The sequence below is a fragment of the Anastrepha obliqua genome, chromosome 4, assembly GCF_027943255.1.
Source record: "Anastrepha obliqua isolate idAnaObli1 chromosome 4, idAnaObli1_1.0, whole genome shotgun sequence".
Taxonomy (NCBI): domain Eukaryota; kingdom Metazoa; phylum Arthropoda; class Insecta; order Diptera; family Tephritidae; genus Anastrepha; species Anastrepha obliqua.
The window spans coordinates 54,655,378-54,668,169 of NC_072895.1; the positions used below are offsets into that span (position 1 = coordinate 54,655,378).

The 12,792-nt window shown below is 33.0% G+C and overlaps 1 protein-coding gene across 4 annotated transcripts in view; it reads left to right on the top strand.

The window, feature by feature from the left end:
• LOC129244638 (apoptosis-stimulating of p53 protein 1) overlaps positions 1 to 12,792 on the top strand; it is a 154,551-nt gene that overhangs the window by 54,328 nt on the left and 87,431 nt on the right. The window lies entirely within an intron of this gene.

Consider the following 12,792-nt stretch of genomic DNA (forward strand, 5'->3'; position numbering starts at 1 on the left):
GTGACTTGTAGTTCAAGGTCTTTAGAGTGAATTGCCAACGGTTGCTATGGAAGTAGAATAATTTAAAATTCTGTTAGTATGCAAATGAAATGCGAAGTTGCTTTTAAATGCACCTATCCAACGCCATACGCACTTGTATGCGCTCATATATAAGTATAGGTATGTGTGTATGTTTGCAGCTATTTATTAGTCTAAAACAATTAAAATCAACACGAATCAATTTATTACACACAAATCTGTACATACATAGAGTATGTACGGCTGTACGTATTTGATAAGAGATATTTTACAATGCATTGTATTTGTTTGTACGTTAATTAACACTTCGAGAAAATTCAATTATCATTTGCTTTGTAATTTGATAATGAATATAAGAGAGGCTGCCATTGAATCAGAAAATAAAGCTTTATTCAATTTAAATTTTATTGACCAACTAATGGAAAGTAAAAGCCAGATATGAGTGTGATTGGTTACTGCTCCAAATAAAGCGAAAGGGGTGAAGGGGAATTTTCGAATGGGTTAAAAATTTTGCTGCGGTGCTTTTTATAAAAATTAAAATTTTTTGTTTTGGAACATTTTTTTCCACGCGTTTTAATACTCAAAAAAATCAAATGTGTTCAAAAAGTTCAAACGGAATTATTTATTGTATTTATCTTAACGCTAACGCACATAGAATATTTATGTTTTTTCTTTTTTGGCCTTCATAAGGTGAGTTTCCGCCCTCGTAAAAGAGGTGTCGCTGCTGATACTATTTTTGTGTTCGCTATAATAATATACTGGTGAATTGAAGGTGTATATGTTAGGTCTCGATCGCATTATTGACACTCCTTTGAAGCGTAAAGATCCATTTTTATCTGACGTCAAAAATGTCTACGTTGGTGCCGAAAAAACAGCAATTGCGGTATGTCATGCTTCATTATTACCTTTTAAAGAAAAGTGCAGCTGAAACGTGTCGTATTTTGCTCAATATTTATGGCTATCACGCCCCATCAAATACAACTTGTAAGGAGTGGTTTCGATGCTTCTAAAGTGGCAATTTCAACGTGAATTATAAATATGGCTAAGAAGCATCGAAAAAATTCGAAGTTACTCAACTAATGAGTTTTCCAAGGTATGCCGTTAATAGTGACAAATAACATCAGAAAATTACCTTCACGACCACACTAATAGGACAATATCTTTTTCATGAAATTTTCTATAACCGAATTGCAAAGTGGCTGCCCTATATCCTCGATGGCCTCACGAATTCTATCTTTGAGGTCTTGAATCGACCCTGAACGGTTGGCGTAGATCTCCTCTTTCACGTGGTCCCAAAGAAAAAATTCGCAAGGTGTTAAATTACAAGATCTCGGTGTCCAAAAACCCTCTATTACAATTATTGGATAAAGACGCATTGGTCCAACGCTTGATGATATGTCTAAAGAGTTGGATGTTGACAGATCAACCGTCGGTAAACATTTGCACGCGATGGGAATTGTCCAGAAAGCAGGTAACTGAATGCCACATGAATTGAAGGAGAGGGATATAGAGAGATGTTTGGTGACGTGTGAGATGTTTCTTGAACGGCAGAAAAGTTTTCTGCATCGCATCGTCACTGAGTGTCGAAAATGTTGGAGCCTGCCAGATCAACCAGGTCCATCGACAGCGAAAAAAAATATTCATGCTCAAAGGTGGGATCAGAAGGGTATCATCTATAGTGAATTCCTTAAACCAATACTGGCGATCGTTACCGACTGCAGCTAATGCGATTGAATCGAGCTCTCAAAGAAAAACGGCCGAAATGGGACGGTAGACATGACAAAATGATTTTGCTGCATGACAACGCCAGGCCACACGTTGCTAAATCGGTTCAGAAATCTTTAGAGGAACTGAGTTGGGAAATCTGCCCCATCCGTCGTATTCCCCAGACATTGCCTCTTCGGATTACCATCTGTTCTGAGCAATGGAGAGCGGTTCACTTTTTACGAGAGTATCGCAAACTGACTTAATAAATAGATCAAGTCAAAAGAACTCGAATTTTTCGTCAGGGGAATTCATATGCTGCCTGAAAGATGGAGTGAAGTTGCAGCTTCCAATGGCACATACTTTACATAATATCTTGTTTTATTTAATTTTTTAAATAATTCGTAACTTTGGCTAAGAAAGGACGGAAACTTATTCCCTTACCCAATTTATTAATATTAAATGATGTTTAAGAGATATTCCGTTTTTGAGATATCCCGTTTTAAAGATGATTAAAAAAATATATATATTATATGTATGTTTGTTTAAGTTGTACGTCCACTTATTTAGATGTTAGTTCAAGAGTCCAATATGTTTCCTGTTTCTAGTTAAAGGCCATATCAGTTAATAAAAATTATTAATAAAATCTCAACCAAGTTCTGAGAGTTGAAAATGGCTGCTCAATAAAGTTTTGGCGTTGACTGCCATAACTGTACGCGTCGAGTTTTTTCTAATAGCGGTGGCCCCCCGGCAAGCAATGACAAACCTCAGAGTGTATTTCTGCCATGAAAAAGCTCCTCATAAAAAACCATTGTACGTTCGGAGTCGGCTTAAAACTGTAGGTCCCTTCATTTTTGGATCAACATCAAGACGCACACCACAAATAGGAGTGGGAGCTCGGCCGAAAACCAAAAAGAAGTGTGGGCGCCAATTATTTATTTTTTTAATAAACCTTTGAATTTACGATTTTTCGCTAATGTGTTTTCTACTTCACATCGTGAAGAATTTTTTTTTTCTATGAAATCGTTTCTGAGAATTATTCCGAAAGGATTAAATTTAATTTAATTATTAAATAACTAATAACTAAACTGAAGTCGAGGCGGGTAAAAATGAGTAGAAAGAAAAAAAAAAATAACAAAAAACAAAAATACGTGACAACTTAACAATTTTAACTTTTTATTATACATTCATTATAAGGCGTTCTCGACGTCTACATTTCTAATATAAATTCTCATTCTAAATAGATAGATTATTTTAAGTAAAAAAGAAAGACTTAACCAAATGTTAAGTAGTTATTTATTCGGCTACAAAAATGCCGCTTTTCAAATCAAAGTATCCTTTTTAACATGCCTACGCCACCCACGTTTCTATCATTCACACAAATTCAAGAATCTCTCTTTTCAAATTTGTAGCTGCATTCCATACAACCAAACACATATGAGCTACTGGTAAACTGCCGCACATCCAACAGGCGGTTGTGGGTATCATAAGAAAATATGCGATAAGAGATTGAAAAGGAAAAAAATTTTTTTCGAAATTTCCATTATACATTCATTCATTCATAATCTCACTCGCAAACCAACATTCACACAAGCTACGAGTGTTAACAAACATGTACAACTACACTGACAAATGACAATGATAAATGACGCAACTGAAGTTACATATTAGAAATACTCAACCACCTTAGGATACCTGTACGCCTTAGAATACCTGAAGCTAAACAATAAAATAATCAAAAATATTAATAATTGAAGAAGCAAAACAAATCTTAGCTTGGGTATTTTTGGCGCTGAGTATTTATAACTGGCAGAATTTATATCTGGAGTATACAATATTTCAAGTATATGGCCTCTGCACTTGAATGTTCTGCCTTATACCAAATAAATACCAATGAAACCGGAATTCACACGCCAAAGGCGCTAATTAAAATTTTTTTTTAATATTCGCGCAGCAATAACCAAATATTTTCCTTCATTTGCATCTCTTCCAATTAAATTAAATTCCCAATATCACAAACATTTTTCATAACAATACATTTAGTATTTACGTCAAATTTTATGCTTTAAAAATGCCATACTGCGAACAGATTTGTTGTAATCGTCTGTAATTGTGCAATCTGATATGAACTGATAAATGTCAATGTTACCGAGAACAATTAATCGTATAGAATTACACTTTGCCTCAAAAACGCTCAGAATACTAAATGAGTCAACACAAAGTGACCCTACTGGGCACATGGCAATGCTTCAATATACAAATAAAAGTGTGCTGGAGCCAGTACTATTACGCGCAGCTGGGAAGCACTGCCACAAGCGACTAGTTCGCCAGTCCTAGTGCCATCTAATTAATTTTCATTTTTATCGACAGGACACGCACTTACAGAGCGAACTGAAAAAAGGTGGCACAGTGGCCGCTTCGTTCAATTTTTCATTTCGTTCAACTGAAAAAAGGAGACACAGTGGCCATACTACAGGATGTAAGATTTAGCGTTTTGAGTTTGAACTATCGGTATTTTTTTACGTTGACATATGTTGACAATTTAGGTTTAGGTTATACATTTACGAAATAGGTCGTTTTCTGCTTGAATAAAGTTGGGAAAATATTAAAGTAGAATATCCGAAACCGAAAACTAAGCTCAAAAAGCCAAAATCCACATCATCAGCCTTAATGGTGATATAAATTCGCACCCTAGAAGCAGAATTGACTCTATTAGATTACTTTTGATAGGGCGCCATTAACGAATAATGGTTGATGTATTTTAGAACTGCCATATTAAATAATAAAGCATGTCGAAGGAAGAAGCAATTACTCAGCATTTAGTGGTACGCACTTCGAAGATCGAATGTTGCTTCACCATTTTTAACTGCAAGAAGCTTTGCATGTAATTTACTCTATTTTTCATACAGACAAATGCGTCTAGCTGGATTGAGGGATTTAGTTACCTATATATAATATATCAAAATCCAGCCGAAAGTGTGCAGAAAATATTACAGTCCAAATCGTTAACCCATAAAAATTTGAGCGAAGAAAAATTAGCAAAAGTCCTGATTTTTTTGTTTTAATTCGTCGATGAAATTAACGTAATGAGTTTTATCAGATTTAGATTCAGTATATGCCGTTTCGTACGATAACTTTTGCCCATCTTAAAAGCAATTTTAGAATTCTGCAACTGAAGAAGTCTTCGACCCTAATGATGAAAACTTGCAGTTTTGAATCGTCCAGAAAAATTTTCAATTTTGTGAAAAGGCGATTCTCGTTTGGCTGCCAGTTTAGACTTTTACGGTGGATGCAGTGAAATCTTCCATCGGAGTTTCTAGCGCGTCGCTAAAGAAGTGTGCTCCATAAGGAAAACAAATCCTCCTTATTCGCCAATAGGTGCGAATTGAGTGCTGGGTTTAATGGCAGTAACACATACAGGGTTGGCCATATTAAACTGACCCATGTGATTATTAAAAAAATATGGAAAAAGAAACATTTTTTTGTGTTTCATTGTGAAAAACATTTAATTTAGTTCAAGGAGATTCGTTTACATCACTTTTTGAATATGATATCGCGCAAGTGGTCGCCCTTAGCACGTATTTGGATATGTACAGGGTTGGCCATATTAAACTGACCCATGTGATTATTAAAAAAATATGGAAAAAGAAACATTTTTTTGTGTTTCATTGTGAAAAACATTTAATTTAGTTCAAGGAGATTCGTTTACATCACTTTTTGAATATGATATCGCGCAAGTGGTCGCCCTTAGCTCGTATAGCGTAATGTGCCCGTTTTTCGCCGTTTTCCATAGATTTGGCCAGCGTCTCGGCCGATATGGCGGCTATTTCCCGTCAGATATTGGCCTTAAGTGCGCCTAGTGTCTTTGGCTTGTTGACGTAAACCTTAGATTTCAAATTACAGTAAAAAGTTATAGGGTTACTCAATGGGTCAGTTTAATATGGCCAACCCTGTATGTAGTAGATTATTCTCTTTGAATCTCATCAAATTTTATTTAGCAATCATTTAGGTCTGCTCAGCGCAATTTTCTTCGGCTATCGAGGAGCTTACTCTTGAAAACAGAGTATTATAAATTGTCTCAAAAGGTTTTCCGGCTAATCTCCCGTTCTTCACCATTGGAATAGGTACCTGCATGGTCATCCCACTCCACGATTTCCATATTTTATCAATATTTTCGACTATTGACTTAAGAAGCGCGCCTTATCATCGTCGTCCATATTAATACATCGATAGTCAAGGGGATTTGATGAAAATTTTCAACGGATTCCAAACAGGTTTATTGTTAGAAAGACCTGCGAAAGTAGTATTTGTATAAGGTATTGATTTCTGGTGTCGCACGAAACAGTTTGGATGTCATAACTATGTATGTGTAAAACTCTGTCGAGGGCTTTCGAAATATCTATGTAATCACAACCGACTTGACTCCCTTTACAAAAGGCACGTTTGAGCTGCCTTTGACAAATCGATGTTGGCTAAGACCACTAATTGAGAAAGAAAGTTTACAACGCTCTCGGAAATTTTAAACATCTTTGAAATCATTTAGAAAAACGTCAGATGCTGTGTGTAGTGTTAGCGGCTCAATCAAATAACCGGCATGTTCATTTATACCAGTAGCTTCATCTATGTATACGCCACTTGTTAGCGCTTGCCGAAAAGAAGAGGCCTAGATACAAAATTCGTAAAACATAAAACTCAGCAAATGATTTATACAAACATAAGTATGTACATATGTAAATGTACTATAGTGGATATGTACATATCTACATACAAATAATAAAATATGTGTACTTATGCAAATATGTGGTATACGTAGATATGTGCATGAGCTTCTTTTTTCATTTTGGAACCAATAAGTCTTGAAGTCTAGAAAAATCATAAAAACGAAAAAATATGCATAAACACTTGAAAGAAGGCAATGGTTTGAATCCAAAAAGTTCCATTCCAAGTCATTGACGACTGTTTCATAAGAATTCCATGCAAAAGAGCCGCAAAACCATTAAAACACAAAAATTTAGCTCAATATCTGATATTTTCAACTTTCAATGCCATTGTCCAATTTCCTTGTCAATCAAGAGTTCCTACCAAATTACTATTACGAATATTTTCTCGCTTTTAATTGCTGTAGACACTTTGGAAAACGCTGCAACAATAGCAGCACGCAGCTGATGTATTTGTGACACAAACAATATAATTGCAAATGTATATATGTAAGCATGTACATATGTAAGTATGTACGTAAGTGCATCAGAAAATTGAGTCGGAAGCTGGGTTCAACTGAGTCGAAAACAATTAATACATAAATAAATATGTAGTTATGCATGTAAATATGTAGTATTTGCATTTGTTTGTGGTTGCAGTTATTGCACAGTTGCAAATGGCAACCGAATGATGAGCGAGTGAGTCTGAAGGCACATGCTGGCTTTTATATTCATACGAACTTATGTATTCAAGTACAAGTAGATATGCACACCTATGTGAGCAATAATAGCAGCGCGCCATTTTGTAAATTTTTGATTATTTAATACTGTTTTATTTAATTTTTCATATCTTTTTTTAAATTATAGTTCACTCTCGTAAGTTTCAAACTGAGTAGAAAATTAAATAAACTCAACAAATTAGCATCAAAATTGCGCACTTTCCAATCAAAACTTTTGGGTGTGAGTCCATTCAATTTTGATACAATAAAGTGCAAATTTAAAGTCGTGGTCTTGTCCTCTAATATAAAGAGATTTTGGCATTCGTTACAAGGCAGAAAATACATAACAAAAAATGTTACTAAATATCAACGCGAATTTTGAGGCACATTTAACTATAAAAATTTTTCTAGAAATTTCGAAAAAAAAGTTCTAATTTTCATAAAAATGTCTAGCCACAAAATCTTAAACTTAAGTATATGATTTTTGTTGTAGAATGAACTATATTTGTATAAAAAATTAAATGAAAAACAAATAAATAATCAAAGTATTATTGTTATAAAGGGTGGTTCAGTGTTAAGGGCCGGTGTTGACTTTGAATAGAATGCAATTTGTTCAGGAAATTATAGTCATTTTTCTTTACTATGATAATACTGGTATGGCTCAATTACGCATGGAACAAAATATCGGTCAAATGGTCGCCGCGGCCTCGGCGGCATCCCTCCACCCGATGGTCCAAATTTTCGATGACGCTGAGGCATAATTGAGGTTTTATGCCGTTAATGTGCCGAATTATCTGATCCTTTAGCTCTTGAATTGTTGCTGGCTTATCGACATACACCTATTTTTTCAAATAACTCCAAAGAAAAAGTCCAACGGTGTCGTTGACGTTTAGGTGTGGTTCACATTCAACATCGGCCCTTAAAATTTAACCACGCGCTGCTATTATTGAGAACAAGAGCTGTACTTATATGTACTTGCATGGTTCTATAGTATAGTATAGTAGAAATGCAAGAGTTTGCGCTTAAATGAATTGCATGTGTAGACACTTTCTATATACAATACATATACCCTGCAGGAAAATCCACTTGTATCTAGCACTGTAACGAATTGTAACGAATTATTCGTGTACTTTCTCTTTTCATGTTGTGGTTGTTGTAGTAACAGCATAAACATTCTCCATACATGTACGAGGAATGCTGCTGGAGTGACAGTCCTCAATCGGGTATAAATCCGGGCCGTTCCTGCAACTTAGAACCGCCTGTCGTGGGAACGTTTCCCTTTTCATAAAAGAAACTGGTGAATTTTACAAAACAATTTTCTAGAAAGAATCAGTAGTTCCCGCGCTTCCTATCATTTGCAGGGTTCACAACCAAGGTTAAGTTCAACAATGTGAAATAAAAATATATTCTAGCCCATGCTGCTGGTCTCGTAATAGTCAATAGTTTAGTGCACAATCAGTTGATTCTATGTAGAGTCGGTTCGTGTCAAAATTGGAACTAATTTCAGTTTTTGTGGTTTTGTAAAACTATTTTATTTATTTATATGAATTCTACTTAAATTTATATATTTAGATAACTAAATGTTTAAATTCAAATATGATACAAGAACTTTTTATTTATTGAGTTCGAAAAACCACCATATCTTGCAGCACTTTTGGAAGCAGTAACTTATTGCCTCTGAAGTCATGAGTTACCTTACCTATATCGTCACGATGATTTTAGCAGGCGTGGAATTGGCGGACTATTTACATATAATTTCCTACTTGGACAGTGTTAAACTTTGAAAACAATTGTCTGTACTGGCAACGTCAGTAACGAAATGATCAAAAAAAAAAAAAAAATCATACTGATTCTGAACCATGGTTCAGTAAATTTTATAGTTTCAGCTGTTAAGCTGATGTGATTGGAAAGCTTTGTTGCAAATTTGCTTATTATTTACCTTTTTTAAATTAACTTAAACTTACTTATAATTTGCTCACAACGGACTCAATTCGTGGTCTAAGTAAGATCGCTGTCCCTGCGATGCGAGTGCCAAACCTAAACTAACCTAACCGACTTTTAATGTTTTCCTCAAATCATCGCGTTTTCGCACACAACAAATCTGCAATGACGTCAAAGTTACACCCTCTTTAAACTTCAGTGTACGCAATTTTTTATTCCTTCATTCATCTTTCTGAACAAGAAATGGGTTAGATTACTTCAGATTTTCCGCGCAGGGTATATACGTACGTATGTGCATTTATTTCAGCTCATAGTTATGTACGTTTGAACATATGTTTGTATGGCTCTTGCTAGATAACACATACTTACATTTATGTGAGTGCGCTTACTCCTACAGAAATGTCAATTGTGTCAGCGTCGTTAGAAGAAATGCCCAAATAGCACTTCAACTCCCACATACTTCCACCTCTACACACACACTCGTTTCACTCTCTTAAAATGCCTTGGATTGTCAATGCCATTTGGTGAGATGTGTGTTACAATACCGTTTGAAATGTCATTTTTAACAAGCAACAGAAAAAAATTTAAAACAAAACTTGGTTTTGCTGTATGAGTATTATTTAATGTGATTAATATTATATTTTTTGAATCAAGAAATCAAATTAAAATATTTGTTTAGTTTTCCAAGAAATACACATGTTCATGCACATATACATACTTGTTCACAGAAAGATATATTTTTTTTTAACCAAATCACACAAATATTCACAAATTTTTAAACGCGTTTTCGGAATCAATAAAAACTTATTTCAGATATCAGTTTTCGATTTAAGCGAATCAGCAAAAAATCAATAGAAAAGCTCTGTCTACAAAAAAGCGTTCATTCTTATGTAAAAATTTATATTTGATGCTTTATGCTCCTACTAGAAGTTAACGGAACATATATAGGCCTTAACACGCTCTATATTGTTTATTTTCTCATTTCTGTATAATCAAAATAAATTTTGTGGGTGCAGGATGCATATAATTGACCATTAAAGTAAAGTTGTTTATTAAGCTTTCACAAAACAAAAAAAAACATTTTTTATTTACAATTACTGATTTCTTTATATATTTATATACTGAATTACAATCCACCTAATACGTAGACACCCAATTTGTATGAATTCAATCTCGATCGCTGCGGTAGTGGCTCAAATTCGTACAGTCAATATTTATTTTAATATTTGGATCTCAAAGCTACTTAGCTTGCTAATTTCCTACAAAAATATTATTTCTTAGGAACCCAACTCAAATCCAGGGATGCAAGTATTTTGGAAATTGTAGTGAATTTTTTCGAAAACTGATTTTTTTGTTGCTCAAGCCAAACGAGAAGTGAATTGAAAAGATAAATGAAAAAAATCATAATTAATAAAATTAATCAGTTAATTAAATATATAATAATAAAATAATTCTTTGTTGAAAATTTAATTATAATAATATATAATATTGCAATTATAAGTTGTAGAGCTCTTAACGTGTAACATTTTTGGTTCTTTTAATTTCTTTAAAAAACTTTTTCGTGATTTTTTAGCGTAAAATATACTAAAAGAAATATTTGAGAAAAAATACTGAAATAAAAAACTGATTAAACAAATATTTTTTTGGTGTTTTATAATATTTTGATAAAAATTAAAAAACAAAAATGTTTTTGGTCGTATTTTGGAAATTGTAGTACATTTTATTGAAAATTGGTTTATTTGTTGGCTTGATTAATTGAGAAGTAAATTTAAAAAATCAAAAATATGTAATAATTCATATAATTAATAAAATTAGTAATAATAAGGTAATAAAATAACTTAATGATGAAAATTTAATTATGAGTTAGGGAGCTTTTAAAGTGAAATATCATATTTTCGGTTCTTCATAACATTTTTACAAAACTTGTTAGTACTTTTTTATCATAAAATACGCTAAAAAAATATATTGGAGAAAAAAAATATTTAAATAAAAAAGTAATCAAAAAAATATTTGGAGTTGTTGAAAAAAATGTGAAAAAATTTTCTTGTCATATTTAAAAAAAAATTTGTTTGGTCATATTTCAAAAAACAAAAAAAGAATTAAAAAAAATTATGAAAAAATTTATGTTTTTAATTAAATTTTTTTAATGATTTGGATCCCTTTTTTTTGGAAAAAATTTTATTTTCTTTGTAACATTTTTTTTTTTTTGAAAGCAACTTTGTTTTTGAATTTTCAGGAACTACTGAGAAGAGCCTCAGCTATTAATAAACATAATAAGAAAAAAATCTGCGCGCATAATCAAAGTTTTAATTTTTGATTAAATTGCATGAAAAATATATTGATTTATTTATTAATTAACGGCAATTCGTTGCATTGCACGCAGATAGAAATCATTTTCTGTTTGTTTCCAACAAATAAACATGCAACATACGGCTAAGCATGGACATTTTTTTGCAAAGCATTTAGCACGCAGAGCAGCGATCCATATCGGAGTCGCACATAGCAGAATTAAGCTGACTACTTACTTTATTCATGGGTAAGACTACTGTACAAATTAAAAGGCAAGAAAATATTAAAAAAGAAATATGCCAAATTATATAAAAATTTAAATACTCAAAGGATTAAATTATAAAAAATGTCCAAATATCTCTATTTTGCTTTTGGTGCATACCCCTCCCAGTCCAATGTTTACCGCATCGTACACTTGAATCACGATTTTCTCAAGGCGACATTTTTTCAAGGGCAGTTCAAGTAAAGTGTCGTCACTAGAGCAATTTTCTGATTTTAATATACAAATTTCCATCGGACACATACAAGTACAGAGCAACAACAAAACACAAACCGACCATTCAAATGAGCAAATCGCTGGAAAAAAGAAGTCAGCTGCTCTAGCAATCTTCATATCTCAAACAAATTTTTCAAAGCACAATTATAAATATGCAGCCGCCATTTCTTTTATATTGCTTAAAAAACTAAATCGGTTTTATTTAAATCGTTAATATTTACATTAAACAAACGTTTTTAGAAATTCTTATTTAATTCATTGGGTTGCAGAATATTGGATTACCTGCCGTTTTGTCCTTGAAATTCGCAATTTTTTATACATTTTTCTTAATTCGGTATGAAGTTGATCTAAATTATTTGAAAAAAAACTCATATGAAACTACATTTACTATTTACAACCCAGCATATGGAACTTTTTAACCTAACATCTCTTACCCGTGTGGTTCATTTTGATCCTTATTTTTAAAAATCTGAAAAATGTTAAGTGAGCAGGGTCGATGGACGGTTAAAATGTACCACAAAATGTTCCGGCAAAATTGCAGTAGAGGTATTCTCAGCAGTATGCGATTGACGACAAAAGTACAGCATTGATTTGTTTCTTGTCTTTTTGTTTTCATCTCATTTTTTCGCACAGTGTTATTATATATAACCAAACATTAATTTTAGTTTTTATATTTAGTATAATGGTTTTGAGTTTTTAAGCCTTGTTTATGTATTTCGACGATGACTACCGCAATCCCCTCCTAACAATTCAATATCAATTTGATTAATTACTGACTACAGCCTCTAAATGTGTACATCTGCTTCCCGAATCGCCTAATGAATGACAATTATTTACGCTCATAATGTGATAAGGAAAACGCCCCCAAACGAAGCGGCAAAGTAAAAATTTCGAAATGATTTTTTAAGTGTTGTTTAAATAGCGGAAA